Consider the following 18,120-nt stretch of genomic DNA (forward strand, 5'->3'; position numbering starts at 1 on the left):
ATTGGCCTTCTGGCTTTTGATAAAGCACTCTAATATCAAAGAATTGAATTGAAATTATTGATTATTATACTCAATACAGGAAATTTTTGATTAATCTATTAAACAGGCTGCGTCAAAAGTACCCGGAATAGTTAAGAGATCATAACATCAGGAATAATTGTTATAATCAACGAATTCAAACCAAACTTTTTTTATTTGACAAAACAAACAACAAAAATAAATGGTTACAAAACATGTTCAAAATGACCACCTTTAAATTAATACAAGCATCAAGACGTTTCATGAAATTATCGACGATGCATTCACACTCTTCGACGTTTATTTCATCCCAGGCTTTGTGCAGCGTCCATTTCAACTGATCCACGGTGCGTATCTTGAAGAGAAGATTTTGCTCCAGAATTGTCCAAACTGTCCATAGCGTTCAGAGAAGGCAAGTTAGAGGCCCAAACGTCTTTGTCCAAAATCTGCGGAAACAGCTGTTTGCATAGTCTGATTGAAGATTTCGCTGCATGCGCAGGAGCCCAGATCTGTTGAAGGATCCATTGTTTTGTTTCAGAAATGCCTGCGTGCCCACGGCTCCAATTCATCTCCTAAGATTCGTTGTTGATAGACGACGGCGTTGATTTTGACTCCGCGGTTCACAAAAACCAGTGGCGTCTTACCAGAGGAGCTGATGCCGGCCCAGACCACCACAGGGACCGGAAAATGGTGGCGATACCTCAAAACACGTTTCGGCTAGTTGCCTGAGCCTATTAGCACCAATTGACGACTGTTTTGTCGATTGTTTTCCACAGTAAACATAAAAAACGGCGATAATTTGAAATTACGGGTAGTTTTGGCGCACTCTGTATATACATTTATACGTATATAGTTTAGTCTGTTCTTTGTATGTGTATGTACTATCTGTTTGCTGTCATTGGCTCCTGGCTGTTATCAAACACATTAAGAAATGAACTGAAGGGATTTGAATCAACATAATCATGTCCATTAACAGTAAATTACCGACTTTTATCGTGTAGTGCAATTTAGGTTTTACAACCATGTAAATTATTGGTATTCTTGTGTCTACACGACGAATAAAAATAGTTTTCTACGTTTATCTTGAGGATATCCATCAGGTACGTACTTCAATACTGCAAAGGATATTTGCTGTTTACTGACCTTTTTTAATAAAAGCAGTGTATCTTATAAGGATGCTTTCTCGGTGTGTGAAATTGTTTCTATTGATTACATGTATTTCTTTTAGTTTTGTTTTAACTGGTTTGTTTAATGTTAATATGTATTAGTGTTTGCCTGCCATAGCTCTTGTGACAGACAAACTAATAAGGAAGTTAAATGAATATAACGATCATCACAATATACACGTTTATCGTATAACCTTGACTTATTCACAAGGAGTCTTCTTCCAGTATGAAATCAAAATAAATAGTCGTTAATGAACTGACTCTGAATATGTTTTAATACTTAATCTAGATCACGCGAAGTTCAATCCTAGAAAGGACGGAGAATTTTTACCGTATCCCCTGCGTTCACTCCTGCTCTGGGACCCACCTTGTTTCGTTTCCCGGGAGTAACGGTCCATTCGTGGAGAAAAGCGCAACCGAGTAGTGTCACTGATTAGACACCCTACCTACAGCGAAGTTAAAGAAAGAAGAGCTGTACCGCTTTGCCCTCCAAAGTACCTAAGAGGCGTGTAGCTGGACAGTTGACTTATTTTACCAGGACCAAGGTTTGTTTTGTAAAAAGAGGCAAATACAATGATACAAATTACCGTCGGTTCAACTTGTTTTGTGTCGGTTTGTTTGTTCTTACTTGTGTTTTGTTTTTGTTTTTCTAGTAATGCAATTTTCTCTTCCTGACTAACGGCTATTTTTATTACGCACAGAAAGCTTTTGAGTTTCCATTCTCACCTTTCCCTTTTCCGACATCAAAGTGTACAAACATTGAAGATGGCTACATTAAAGGAGAAAACTCGTCTCTCATTACAAGAACATGCAGCTTCTTATTCTGAATAATTACATTTATGTCTGTGCAAACGACTACTTTAACGTTGATTTATTCCAGAAAACGACCAAAAGGGATATTTGAGATAAAATGTAAACCTGTACTTTCCAATGTCTCAGCCGCATTTCTTTGATGTGTTGTGGTTATTTTGAGATAAAAAATAAACAAGCAACTACATTCTTTAATTTCAACTAATTCCTTCGTTGGGAAAATGAACTGATATATGGTATAGATCTGCAAATTTTGTGCCAACATTCTGCTTTGAAATTTTATTTCTGTTCGTAAGATAAATTCAATTATATACTGTACGTGTAAGAAACTTTACGGTGAAGGAGTTATTCTTCTTATTAGATCGAGTACAGACCTACTCTCAAACTTCCCTTTGTTTATTTTGCACTGAAGTCAGTGAACCCTTCACTTTCACACGAAGGCACATGTATCTTGTGTCACATCGAGTATTAGCATAACTTAATATTTGAACAAATATATACGAGGTGCGATTGGAAAGTTTCCAGACTGTGTCAATAGAGGGCGAACCGGATGTAGTACGAGCTTCTGCCGCTAGGGGGTGCGGCCTACATTCATAGTGAATCAGTGTGCCAGCCGGCATCATCGAATTAGCATTTGGTTCTTAGTTACGGGCGTTTGGGTAGTGCATTACACCGACCCTCCTGCGATTTCGGAATGGCGTGTGCATCAAATTTTGCCAAAGACTCGCCAAAACGGCTACGGAAACCTATGAAATGCTAAAGCAAGCATTTGGGGAGTCCGCAATGGGTCGTGCACAAACTTTTGTGTGGCATTCACGTTTTAAAAATGGCCGAACCTCTGTCGATAATGACGAGCGTTCTGGACGACCATCTTCGAGCACAACGCCCGAAAATGTTACGAAGATTCGGCAGGCCATTCACGAAGATCGACGTCGTACTATCAACGACTTGTGCGACATTGTTGGGATAGGCTATGGGACCTGTCAGCTGATTCTAAAGGAAGAACTCCACATGCGACGCATCGCAGCCAAGTTTGTGCCAAGGCTCCTGTCTGAGGACCAGAAGCAGAATCGACTTCTCGTTTGTCAGGAGCTCAAAGATCTTGCAAGAACCGACCCCAACTTCCTTTCTAAGGTTATCACAGGTGATGAAAGCTGGGTTTACGGGTACGATCCGGAAACGAAGCAGCAATCTTCACAATGGAAGAGCCCATCGTCACCACGACCTAAGAAGGCAAGACAGGTCAAGAGCAATGTGAAGTCAATGCTGATCTGTTTTTTCGACCAGGAGGGGATCGTCCATAGGGAGTTTCTTCCTGCAGGTCAGACGGTCAATGCTTAATTTTACTGTGGGGTCCTAAGGCGGTTGCATGAAGATGTGAGACGGAAGCGGCTGGCAAAGTAGCGCAACCACAACTGGCTACTGCATCATGACAACGCGCTAGCGCACACCGCCCTCAAAGTTCGGCAGTTTTTGGTCTCAAACACCATGGCCGTCATCCCGCACCCGTGTGACTTCTTCCTCTTCCCAAAGATGAAAATTCAGCTAAAGGGAAGGAGATTTGAGACGATAGAAGAGATAGGCAGAATCGCAGATGGTGCTTGACAGGCTGACAAAGAAAGATTTCCAGGAATGCTTCCAGGCTTGGCAGCGGCGCTGGGATCGTTGTGTTCACTCCCAGGGGAACTACTTCGAGGGTGATGGATGAATTTAATACCTGAGATAAGTGTACGGGTTTTTATACGCGCAGTCTTGAAACTTTCGGATCGCACCTCGAATTTAAATTTATACCAAAACAGTCTTATGTACGCCATTTAGCATTCGTGCCTGAGATGTTAATATCCGAGTTAACCACAACACAAATTTATATTTTCATGCAGTAGCTCATAAGTCATTCATGTTCTTTGTCATTTTTCTGCCTTACGTAGTTGTTCCTCCTCCTTAGCCATTATTTTAATGGTCACCATAATCCCTTTGTATGTCTTTCGTCTGTAAAGAAGAGAAACTTTTAGGAATCAACCATTTGTAATTTCTTCAAGTCGGTTAAATATTTTCTTTGTAGCAACCTTTTTTTCCATTTGCTAAATATTTAGTACCTCCGGTATAGATTTGATTTTCTTTGAATTCCAAAATAAAATTTACAAAAATCTGTCTATTAGCTTGACGAAGTCTTTTAGTCCGTCCGTCTGTTTACATGTGATAAATCTTGAATAACATTTCATGAAATCTGATTAATGTTTCATTAGCTTCTGATCACGAATGAGACTCAGTGGGGAGTTCTCATGCTGTATTGTTTACCATGCATACATTGGATATTATGGCTACCTTGGTTAGTATGGTCACTTAATTACCATCTTAATTATCAACTTCGCCTGGGGAATCCCGTTTCGTAAGTCCTTCGCTACCGCACAACAACGTGATGGAAGATTCCGTGATTATATCATCACAGAGTTACACCTGCTCCAGACACCCCGATCGCGCAGTCATTGATATCATACCTTATTGGAGATATTTTTTAGGGTCAGATTATTACACAACTTGTATATTCCAGGACTTATTCATTTATTATTTATTATTGACTGCAAATGGGTTTATACCCGGTGGCAGTGTCCTACATTTTGTATGATGTGAGTTATTCTTCTACACATCTTACATAGTTAATTTATATTACTTGAATTTCACCAACGCAAATGAGTCGAAACTGCTATTATTTAGGATTACAACTTTGCTTATTTACTTACGTCTTCCATGTATTGTTTACCGCCCACATATCGCTTAATTTAAACTTATTTAATTATTTACATGAGCGGATTCCAAGTAGTTAAACGCGAAAATTGTACTGTACTACTGATTGGATGTGTTTCTTTAACTCCACTACAGACGTATTTTTTAATAATATGTTTATATTAAACTGACGAACAATAATATCATTATTTTGTGTTTATTAAACTGCCAAATGATATGATGTGAATATGGAGACAGAAAATAAGTTACTTCTTGTCTGAGACAGATGAACTACAATGAATTTGAAAACACAGTTGATTACAATGAAAAGAGATAAATTATTTTTAAATGTCAGATTATACAGTGATAAGTAGTAGAATACAGTTATCACTGCAGGGAGTCCGTAGGAGATCCTTACTAATAACTGCTAATTTTCTATTATTCAATGTTTTATTTACAAGCGCCTATAAGCGAACTGTAGGCATGAGTGAATACTAGGTATGGGAATAATGAAAACCAAACAAACGAGTGTAATGCAATGAAAACAGCTTCATGCTAAGCCAGCTTCTATTGACTAAATTAAAAATGAATAAAATCCTATTGTGAAATTTTATGCGCCAACATACAGAAGAGTTTTCGACGATAACTTTATTGTTAGAATTACTCTGACTGTTTATATACACATAACTGAAGAGATTTTCATTAAAACATGCTTTTCATTTAAAGTGAATGCACTACTCCAGGGTTTAAAAAACAGTTTTGCTTTCTATTTACATTAAATTTAATTTTATGAAAAAGTATAAAATTCTGAATTTAATTTACACACATATTTTGTAAGTTTGTAAAATGCGCGTGATTGGTTCAATTATATTAAAATTTCAGTAGTTGCGATATTAAACATCGTGATTACTTGAATTAACTCATGCTTCCTTCAGTGTGTATCGTCGGCCTAACGAGGAATAAATAAACGTTTCTCTACTAAAACTGCTCTCTATTGTTCTTCGATTATAATTTAATTGCATATCTAACACAATAACAGTACCAGTTCTAATAAAGATCACAGGTAGTCACGGCATACATTTATAAATCATTGAGGAACAATTATATTTCATTGTTATAATAATCATTTTCATATGGAACACTTTTTGTGTTATTTAACTCATAATATGCAAATTTGTAGGGATGCCAGCTGGAAACCATGGTCGGTATACTGAATGTCTTTCAGAAGGATGACATAGACGTAAGCAGCATGCAGAGAATAGACGAGAAATGCGTACAATATTTCAGTCGGAGAATTTAAAGAACATACTTCATTAGCTTGAGAAAATGATACTAATATGCATCGCAAACAAACAATAAATTCTTAAGGATTGTAAAATGTGGCGGGCTGTTCTGACTACAGTAAAGTACCTTATGTTCACATAACTAACTAACTTAATCCCTGGCAGCAGAACTTCGACAATACCAAAACCCGCAACGGCCCACGATTCGATCTGTTTACATATAAGCCGTATAATTTCTTATGGATATGAATGACGTCCGATTTCCAAAAGGGACACTGCTGAATGATAGAGAGCACAGTATATAGACATATAAATTTCCAGCAACGATAAACATATAAACTTAGTTAAGAAATTATGCTTAAATGAGCTGTAATGGGTAAGGTTCAGCTTATCATAATTCGCCTTAACTGTGCCCACGTTTATAGAGAACCACAGGACACGGAAAAAGCTTTATATTATACGCGTATCATAGGTTGATAAATGCTGTTTTAGGATATATGGACCAGTTTAGTGCGAATCAAGTCTTGGAAGAGTAAGAAGGTTACTAATATGGAGAATTTGAAGCAGAAATATTTATTGAAGGAAAATAAAGCCGTATCTACTACCAATGAAATAAAAAAAAACAATACGAAAGTTTATAAATATTGCAGTGGCTCTGAAATCTGTGCGGTCTGTATTGAAATATACAGCCTAGTTCCTGTTTCCCATGAGAGTTATGTATCTCTGCTAATAAACAACTGGTGTCACCATAAATTAAAATACTCAAGTCCCTGCAGAGAATTTATTAATATTTTTAAAATACATTATGAAAATAAAGAAATTTACCACTGTCCGAGTTCTAACACTTTTGTTTGTTACTCTAGCTAACGTGGATATACGAGGCCAAAGAGCTTTACTCTTAGTGTAATGATGATCTACGTCCAGACAAGCGGCTTTACAGATTCTTCCTTCTGTTCTGCCTTCATGAAATATTAAAATGAGTTTGTAGGCTACAAGTTACTTTTAAATAAGCGTCCATCGCTGTGCATTTAAAATGAGTATTTATTCGAACAGCTTACTTTAGTCAACGTTTCGTAAGCAAATATTTAATATTCTTGGTGAAAATGCCACATTTACTCTTTTTAAATAGAATTTTGAACTTGAAGTTTTGTAATAGGTTATTTTAAATGTGTTGTGGTCTCTTAAAATATCAGTACTGCATTCGTTCAAGACAAGGTCCCTCACAGTTTTTAAGGGGACTGCTTCTAGTGTTTTGTGGTATTCATAAGAATAGATAAGGGCGATCAAGAGGACCTCTGGTTCAGAACAAAAAAAACTACAATCGACATAAAAAAACTGGTGAAATATTCCCACGGCTTTACGATCCTTTTTTTATTCCATACATCTACAAAATTTATAAGCACAGAACATATATTTATAAATTATAAAGACGTAAGGAATGTAAAAATAAATTAATGGATAGTAAAAGGGTTCAAATTTTAACTCATTTTGATCTTCATATCATTGTTCTTCGTTCTGAAACTAAGGTTCTCTTGTACGCTCTTAGCTATTCTCGTGAATACCTTAATGGAAATGAACGTAATGTGGGGTAGTCGCGCCATTTCGTTTGATGATTAATAATCCATAAGATAATTTTCATACTCGCCGCCGAGAGAACCTAAAATCTCACATAACCTGTACACAACATAAAAAGTCGTTCTGTGTCCCCGCTGTTTTCGTTACGCCAGCCTGGTTGTTGCTAAACGTTTTAATGCATGAAGAGATCTATAAACACAGGTGTTTTGTCGCTAAGCATGCACTGTTTAACGCATACGACAATTTTCTCTCCATATAGTGATTAGAAGGAGACTACTTAGGGTTTTGATATTTATGTATACCACAATGTGGCGACAAGGGGATATTATAATGTAACACTTGCATGAACTCACATTTTTTCTTTTCGAATCTTAATGTAATAACATGTTAAGACCAGCTAATTAATTCAGTATATTCTTCTTGAGGAGAATTTACTTCAATGAGCCTTTTTATATGTTACATTATTTATGGTGATATATAAAATATATCTAATGTGCATATAACTATAAGCAAGAGTTTGTTAAAATCTGAGATGTCAATAAATAATAATTTTATTACTTAAATACAGTTTATTTCGAATAAACACTAAGAAAAAATCGATATGTTTTACTGTAGCTGGTGTGTTTATATGTAAAATTTATACATTAATATATATTATCTATATGTGTTCAATTTCAAATTCCGAAATTATAATTAAACCAGAGTCAAAATTACCTTATTTGCAGTCCATCCGAAGTCAAATCTCAGTAAAAATTGTTTAGGACAGGGAATATGGATTGACAATATATTCTACAAAATTAGAACTTACAGCCAAGTATCCTTTTGTATGAAAACAGCATTTAGTTGGGAATATTTCGGTAAAAGTTCGCGCGATTGTCCTTAAAAATTAAAATACAAACAAATATTTCATGAAATCCTAACTATAATAATCAAGTGACATTTTCTCTTTAATCTACTATACCTTGTGATAGTTTCCTCTCCACTATTTCTCTGTGTTTATATAGTCTAGTTTTATTCTTTGCTTCTTGAGGTCGTTTTAATCTTCCACGTTCATATAAGTTTCTCTAGTCTACTCGTTCTTTCGTGTTCCAAGTCTTGCCACATTTCATTGCATTTGTCTTTTTTCTCGAATATTGTTTGTATCTGCTCTTCCTTTATTTTTAGGTCTCTTTCTACTTCTTTCTCTATTTTACTCTAGTATACCTGCCTTTGAATTTCTGTTTCCCACAGCCTTCTTATTTCCATTTCATCTATCTGCTTTCTTCAACTAATTCTCCTTTTGTACATACGTTGTTCTTAGACCTTCATTCTTCCTAAACTTGGAGTTTCTTTTGGGCCTTTCCTTCTCTTAAAATTGTCACTTCCACATAAGATCCGTATATTATCATAGTATATTATTACGTACATGGTATACTGATTAATTGTTTGGAGTACATACAAGTTCCATTTCTTTGTTGGTCACACACTGTTTATCGTTTCTCCTTAAATATTTTCAACAACAGCAATTTTAAAGTAACCTTTCATTTCCAGTCTTTATATATATTAATACTAATGTATTATGTATTCAATCCCTTGTTTTATTAACGAAATTATTTTACTGACATTCCCATTGAAACCTTATACATGATGTGTGGTTGGCAAACTATGGATAGCCCATAACCTTAATAGTTAATATGATCATAGATAGATGACAGCACTGATAGTTCACTGAAATATGGCAATACGAGCGGTGATCTTCCCGATAGACAGACAGATGCATAGGAGTTTATAAGACCACTGACAGATGGTAGCACCAATAGTATACGCACCAAATGACAGATAAAAGTATGATCAGGAATAAAGAAAAGTTGTAGAATGACCAGTCAGTCACATGAGGCTGTCTTGTCTTTCGATAAAGCGTAAAGTATTCTTAAAATGTAATTTTAGATTTAGAGGGCTTCTTATCAAAGTTAATAGAGTGATACAATTTGTGAATCACTGATCTATGGTAGTAAAATTCATATGCTAAGTCTAGAGGCAATTTTCCACAATTTAGAAAATATTCCGACATGTTTGTCTTGAAGGTCATTGATGGAAATGAACAGATTTGGAGTGACAGATGGATGGACATGTTCAAATTAACGGTATACCATATACAGAATGTTCCAGCCATTGGTGCAGGGAAATTCCTCGATTAAGTTGGATCTAGACGTAGTCATGCATTGGAATGCAGGAATGTTGGTTACATGCGAATCGCATACCATTCTACGAGAAATCAATCAAATACTCAACAACCGTTTCTAGTATGTTACCAGTAGCTTGCGCCACAAATGTGGTCTCCGAGAAAATGTCACTCTGTTGTCTGTTCATTAATCGTGATCATTCATGAGGGTGCATTATACACCTGCACGTTGTAGTACAAGATGATAAATGATCAACCTAAAACAAGGTACGGAAATTTGAGTAATTTTCAGAAGTTTTATAGTTGATGCACATTGTTGGCTTTCATTTTTGTTGTTTCAATATACACATGTACAACTAAACACGTGATGGTAAAATGGGATCCATCCGTCCATGCACATGGGCCATAGCACAAAACAGTTCACGAATTTCTATGTCATTTTTGGGGGCAAAATCTGCATTCAAACCTGCAGTGTGAATGGGATTTTGGTAGTTTTTTGAATTATTAGAAATTCTAGACAAAGCCTAAGATCAGTTATGTATTGTGATATTAAAACAGATTTTTTATTTGTTGTTATTAATCTTTTCCTTTACGTAAAGATTTAAAATATAAGGTAATGACATCCCTTGACGTTTTGTGAAAAATAAACCCCGAAAAGGACACAAGGACTCTAATAGTTTACTCCGAAAAATACCAAAACAAGTGTTCTAAAATACGTTCTATCCTTTGGGATACTTTATCACAGACTCTTCTATCACTATACAAATGCCTGAACATTATTTTGGCTTCGATATATTGAAGAAAAACATCGACCTAACTTATGGAAGTAGAATCAACTCTCGCTCTTGCTCAGTTGGTAATTTCCGACATTTAAAGAATCCTAAAGTTCATCACTTTGATCATTGCTGCCCACCATTGGAATTCACTTGAGCCAGTTAAATCCATTTTGCACTTTACACCATATTTTTGAGGTTTAATTATAATTTTTGGCAATATATTTCCATAACTGGATTTCAGTGTGTTTTTAACCTGACGAAGACTTTTAATTCTGAGTGTTCCTACAATATTAGGGAATAGTGATTACTAGATCCTCTTAAAATCCAAATTGTGACACACGATTTATCGGTATGACTTCGAATATCGCACGTGTTTCTTTACTACAACCTCGAAACCAAATGCAGCTCAATTCGCAGTGGATTTCTTTGTGTAGAGCAAAACTTATATATATTTTTTTTAAAATGTGGAAAATACTGTGAATTAAGTGAATAGTTGCACAATAAATGTTTGAGATTATTCTGTATTTATCTTACAGTTTAACAGAAAACTGCAGATGGCACAAGTTAAAGTTCTTGTTAGTTAAATACACAACAAAGGAAACAAATTTTTAACTTTTATGTCCGAAAGCTTCCCTACTTCACAAACTGTCAGATTCCGCTCTTCTTTCAGCCTTTGATCTCTTGAGGATTTGGGGAGAAAACGAAGGGAATAATGCAAAGTTTCTACGTATAATCTATCACAAGCAACTTGAGACGAGACGTGACATTCTGCGCTAGATGGTGGACATCAGGCAGCTAAAAAACCAGAGCCCGTTAGCTGCTGCACTTTCCGCCACAAAAACTCGTACACCGGTTTCACACTTAGAAATTTCATATTAAGCTATCGAAATTAATAATGATGATTCTCTATCCTTGGTTTTAATTTCAGATGGCAGTCTTCTGGCTTGTTGCGCCGTGAAGACTGGTAGAAGAGTACCGACGATTCAGAGGTCCTTGCTGCCTCCATTATCAGTGCGATGAGTGATATCGCCCTGACGATGCAGGCAGCAAGGACTTCTGAAGCGTCGATAAACATATACCGGACTGCACGGTGCAACAACCCAGAGGACAGCCATCTTCAAACTCACCGCCGTGAAAACCTCAAATCCTACTTGCTTTAAATTTAGTTTATTTCAGTAACAATGAAACTTTAAACATTTCAAAATAATGGACCATGTCAGTTTGTGTGTGTGTGTGTGAGAAGCACTGAACGTATTTCAGTTACAGTTGGTGGCAGTCTACAATAAAAGAACAAACATTTTAGTTCTGAATCCTTTTGCCTTTCCAGATAAACGGGGTTGCTGCGAATGCATTGAATAAGCAATAACACACAGCCTATAAGGTGTGGTCGTCTAGGAGTTAGATTTATCGAGCACACACTTGATAAATCTCATCCATGATCCTGGTGTAAATGAGTATAAGTGCAAAACTTCATGAAATTGAAAAGTATGAAGAAAGATCTGAAAAATCAAGTTTATTTATTTAAAATATACAGAAATGTTGTTATAAATTTCATATAAATTCAACGTAAAACTGAAGTAGAGTTTTTGGATATTACAGGAAATTTACAGAGAATTTAAAATAAAGTAAATTAAGTAAAAATAATTCTGTTGCAATTTTTTTTACTTAAAACCGTTCTCTATAGCACCGACGATGTGACGTACATCTCATAACTATTTGGGATGCAACGTTTATTTAAGTAATGATTGTATATAACGACTATTTAACGAAACACAAAGTAAATTTACTTCTGAATTAGTGACATAAACATTACACTTTATCTTAAGAAATGGAAATGGCTATCTTTTAGTTATGCAAATTAGGAAAGAGAGCATTTTGAGAATGTATGTGATCAATTAAAATACACTTTTATGTTACTGTTCAGTGTATTGTGCCATTCCAGGTTCGTATTTCGACTCCCGAACAGGCTGAACCTTGAGATGAAAGGTAAACCAAGCTTTAGCACATTAATCTGATTTATATAGATTAAGGAGGCGTGATTAGATGATATTTGGTACAGCTTACTTAATCCAAATTTATCGATTTTATTAATATTTGCATAGTTTAATGTGTTAAATTGGAAGAAAGTGGCGACTTTCAGTCGCTTAAACTTTCTCCTTCCCGACTTTCAGTCTATCGGCGACATGATATTTACAAAGCGTTCGTCATAAGAAAAGTTGTTTTCGAGGCGAAAACTTAATTATTTCCAGATGTGAAATGACGGTTGCCCTAGAGCAGTCGCAGTGGGACAAATTAAATTCGAATTTGCCTTTTCGGCGCGTTTCCGACGTCACGGGGTGACATTTTGTGGGACAAATCGGATCGCCGTATTCAATTCAAAATTCAAGAACAATTCCAGGTTGCGGGGTTATTTATAGCTGCGCTTGTGTTGTTGCGGGCCTTAAGGTTTTGTTCTTCAAATCGAGCAGACGCGTTGCGCCTGCATCTTAAATGTCCTTACAAAGAAAACAGCCCAATCATTGCGCTGCCGCAAAATAAGTGTAATTGGTTGTACATCAACATGCCTCAAGACACAATAAAGTGGACGTCTCCAACATTAGCTTCAGTGTCGTCTACACTTGCTCCAGCGAAGAGATTTTGCTTCTTTAGCGCAAACTCCATTCCCACAATAGTCTCCCCTGTATATTCCCTGAGAGTTGGAGGATCTTGCTCAACGATCAAATATTCCTTCATAACCCTTCCTCATACTTCAATATATCTAAAGTTGTAACCGCATCAGCGCCGGGCACGCTACTGGGGTTGACCTCGTGGCTACATAAGTCGAGCGACGAGCCGTATGGGGAAGGGGCGGTTACAGTATTCGCTTCAAACTCCTGCTAATCAGCTCAAGGAAGTAGATGGGCCTTTTAGTACTAACTTACTAGTGCATGTGTTCAGAATAAGCTACTCTTTTTTTAATCCAAACTTACATTTACAGAACTCAATTTTCTTATATTAATCGTTTACTCTGATGGTTTAAGACTAAACACACGTGGAAGTCCAAATGAAATTAACCACTGCAACTACAAAATCAATTGTAAAGATTATTTATATTGAATTAAATTAAATTTTAAAGGTAGCGAATTAGTTGTAAATGCTTGTGTTATGTTCTACATCAGATGTAAAGGTGGTAGTAAACTGAAACGAGACATTGGGTGCTTACTCGCAACTTTGCTGTAATTGACTAAAATATATTCACCTGAAGACGAGGTACAAATTATTTACTCGTTACTTGGACGGATAAGGGTTGTGGCTCTTACCTTGCAGGAAACTGTGAAGATTTATAAGGGTGATTACGATCCGGACCGTTTATTCCTTGTAGAAGATCATTCTCTCTAAGGCGAGTACAGAGCAGAGGCCTCTGAAATAAAAGGCACAGAACTAAATCTCAGACTTAGGCGCAGCAGTTTAAACACAAAATCTTTTGTTTTACTTGGGTTACTTCAGCAGTAGTCACATGTAGCTCTTTGATGCTCTAAGTCCTCGCTCGCAGGTCCTTCTCTCATGTAGTATTAGTCCAGTTATATAAAAGGACGAAACTTACGGCGTGATTTTGTCTGTCCATCTGTCAATCGGTCATACAGCCCCGCCACAAGTAGTAAGGCAGTGACGTCACCGATTCTAACACAGTAAAACAAATCACGCTTTGTAAATAAATCTTGTCTAAATATTTACTAATTGAAACCGTACCGCAAAATAAAACAATTTTTACACCCTTATAAAACTACTGGAGTTGTATATTTGTGATTAACATTTTAATGTATTTATTGTTGGGTACAACACTGGAATATGACCTACGACAGATTCTGAACGCCTGAATTAAGAGTAAAAGTAAAGTAAAGTTTGTCCCACTATACGCCATGTAGGCGCTTGGGGGGAGAGGAGGTATAGCTCCTCCCTTCCTTGACCTCGGCACTAGATAGGGGTGAGTGGTCGGCATCACGCCCCGGCCAGCTTTAGCCTCGGGAAAGGACCACGGTACCCATTGTAGAGGAGGCTGGGTGGGCCCCAGAGCCAGTCTGGACGCAGAGGCTAGAGGAAAAATCCTCTGCCCCCGTCGGGGATCGAACCCCGGTCGTCCAGCCCGTAGCTAGTCACTATACTGACTGAGCTATTCTAAATATTTGACTAAACAAATTATCTCAGAGTTAAAGTTGTGCTACATTTAATCGGGAAATTACTGATTCTCCAAATTCTCAATACAATGTTTACGTGTGCTAATGAGTAAGTAACCGACGTTACTAAGACAGCGTTATCATATTAGTTGTTTGAATATTATAGAAAGTTACGATGTATTTGTTGGAACTCTCGCTTAGTATCTGAGACGTCCTGGGTTAAAATCACTGCCCGGGTACCGAAAATATAACTTCGTTTATCTTAGACCCACTGCCCATAGAACATTAAAACAGGACGTTACGGATTTATACAAACACACACAAGATTCGCTACTAACAAGCGTTTTCGATTTAAAACAGCACGTGTTGCTTTCGAGTGTTTTTAATGATTGTTCTGTATTACAGAAGCACAGTCCATGATGCGCTGTGTTCGATTTCTGCCGAACGCGGTGACCGCGCATGCGTACCACTGCTATCAATCCAATGATTTTCATAGCAACGATTCAAGTTTTGTGTGACTTTTAAACCAAAATGAGATAGACCGTCGCCATGTTGCAGTCACAGCATCAGGACTGGAGAGAAACTTCTTCCGAAAGAAGCAGGTCGTCCAGTTGGAAATAAAAGTAGAACGAATGGCGACACCGCACCGCACGTGCAAGCGCTGTAAGAGAATGATGGCGGTCACAAGGATAAACGGATAATGGGAACAGATTTATCAGATAACTACATAACTGTTCAGATTTCGACCCGTATTGAGGTTCTCACGAAGGTGAAGACTGTGTTTTTCTTCAGGGTTGCGACACCGTATGAAGTCATACGCCGATGTTAACGTTTCGGAGTAATATATTACTCGACCCTCAGAGCTGCTGATAGAACATCTTTCACTAAAAATGAGCCGGTGGTAACAATTCTGAGTTTAGCAGACACAAGTACTTTTCGTCTCATATTGTTTCCCTCACGTTGTAGAAGAAAGTATGATCTTCCTGGTCAGGAAATTTCGGAAAATAAGACATATTTGTGTTTAAAAAATTCGTACTTAATGTTAAGAAACTTGGCATGTAGATAGAAAAGTTAAATATAGATTTTCACTTTTACTAATAAGATTTTAATTTTAATCAAGTAAAGACTTTCTTGCGGTGCATCGTTTGGCAGAAATTGAATTTCCACTAGGTTTTAATGGACATTTCTAGTTATATAATACGCTATTTACAATCATCGCTTTATTAGGACCTCTTTTTAGATTTTATACACAACAACGTACCATTTATATTCTTTGAGCAGGCAAATAAATTATACATTCTGGAGGGACTCATGAAGACCGCGAGTAAGTTGTTATAACAAGTGTACGGGCTGATATTTAAATAAGGAATCTCCGGAATATCAAGACTGAGACCTAACCACTTCAATGGAACATTCTGTTTAACGACAAATTTAGCAGGTTTCTGAACAAATTCATTTCAGATTAAATTCATACAATGCATTCTCTAACCACTATATATTTTTCCTCCTGATATTAAAATGTAGTAATTAATTCCTCTAGTTCCTACCGTGGTTTATTATTATTCAGTGTTCTGTCTTACGACAGGTCCATTGCTCTGCCCAAAAAGAGCTCTCCAGTTGTCCCTATTCTCAGCTTCTCGTTTTAATTCCTGAAACTTCATCTTCTTTCCTTGTTTAAGATCGTCGGTTAGCTGTATCAGTCTTCTTCCCAGTCCTCGCTTTCCTTCAACCTGGCCTTCGGTGATATCACTCATTAATCCATTCCTTCTCATAATATGTCCCAGCCAGTTAGCTTTCCTTCGTGTAATCGCCTGCAGAATGCTTCTTTGCTCGTTGACTCTCCTCGATACTTCTTCGTTGGGGCGGAGAGGGAGGGATGGGCATGGTTCAGAGCGGGTATTTGGAAGCTGAGAGGGATGAGGGGGGGCATGGATGGGAAAATATGCCCTTTATGTGGGGCGACAGAAAGCGAGATTCACATACTATTAAAGTGTACGGAAATCGGGAGGTGGAGGGAACAGCTCCTGAGGAACAAGTGGTTCACCGTTGGCGAAGAGTTGGCCTTCAAGAAAATTTTAAGCACTACGAATGACACGGAGGTCAGGGATGTAGGGAAATTTCTGTACAAAGCAAGATGTAAAAGACAGGTCAAAATTAGGAATTTAGAACTGCCACTGGGGTAGAAGGCACGAGAACAATACGGATGAGTTATGTAAATAGTATTAGGGATTAAGGAATAGTCATGTAGAGTAGCATTAGTGAATAGTTGTAGTAAGCAGTAGTGCGAATAGTGCTACGTATGTAAGGACTGTGGCCGTGAAAACCTGGTGTTAGGCGGCCACAGATCTCTGTATATAGTCTAAACCAAATATATTATTATTATTATTATTATTACTTCTTCGTTGGTCACTCGATCCGTCCACCTGATCTTCTCTATTCTTCTCCAACACCACATTTCGAAACTCTCCAGGTATTTCTGTTCCTTCTTCCTGAGTGTCCAAGTCTCTGCTCCATACGTAACACTTCACTAGTTTCTTCTTCATCTCCAAGCCCAACTTGCTAGTGAGAAGTATCCTCTTCTTGACGAAAGCTGCCTTGGCCATGGCTATCCTTGCTTTTACCTCCTTGGTACATAGGGCGTCCGTCGTGATTATGCTTCCCAAGTACTTGAAATGCTCCACATTCTCCATCTGTTGGTTTCCAACTACAATTTTCAATGGTTCTGCTCTCGGTGCTATCCTCATTACCTTTGATTTTTCAATGTTGATTTCCATTCCATACTCTCTACCTGTTTCCACTAACTTGTCCATCATGTAATATATTAGTATTATTTACAAAGTTCCAGAGATTTGTTATAAGTGATTGATCTGATGTGACAATAATTATGCAATTTGTTTGTAAATGCACAATTAGGAGTATTAACTTCTATTAGGCAACAGTTTACTAACTTCATTAACTTGGTAGATTAAGCTTTCCAATATAGTGTTTGCGTCGCAGGTAAATGCAATTTAGAGCGCTGGCGCCAAAGAGTATTTATCTGCTGTTGGACCGACAAAAAATTCAGCTTTACGAGAAGTTGTTAAAAGAAGGCGTAACCTGAAAGCGACAAGGGAGGTTATGACGTAATATCTCCTGATACAAGAGCAAGTATCATGCTCTTAAGAGCATCAGTTTCTCCAGAGACAACTAAAAAATGGGAAATGCATATGAGCCTTCTCCCGGGAGAAAGAATATAAGCAACACGGCTTTCATCGCATGCAATTATTAAAATTAAATTTTACTAAAATTTCAGCCTGAACCCACTGTCATTACAAAAACTGAGAAAACTGAGTTAAAAGTAAAACACGAATGTCTGTGAAGATGTCTGTTCTGGGATATTGCACTGTTTGGTCTGGCAGAAATTCACCCATGTTTCAGAACATGGCCCTAAAGATGAAGGCAACAAGAACGTCT

At 37.2% G+C, this 18,120-nt stretch overlaps 1 pseudogene across 1 annotated transcript in view; it reads left to right on the forward strand.

Annotated features, from left to right (window-relative positions):
• LOC110828868 (glucose dehydrogenase [FAD, quinone] pseudogene) overlaps positions 1 to 18,120 on the forward strand; it is a 400,823-nt pseudogene that overhangs the window by 310,557 nt on the left and 72,146 nt on the right. The gene's annotated exons all lie outside the window — the stretch shown is intronic.

Source organism: Zootermopsis nevadensis, unplaced genomic scaffold (genome assembly GCF_977971745.1).
Source record: "Zootermopsis nevadensis isolate Lab colony 2312 unplaced genomic scaffold, Znev_1.0 Znev_ptg000013l, whole genome shotgun sequence".
Taxonomy (NCBI): Eukaryota; Metazoa; Arthropoda; class Insecta; order Blattodea; family Termopsidae; genus Zootermopsis; species Zootermopsis nevadensis.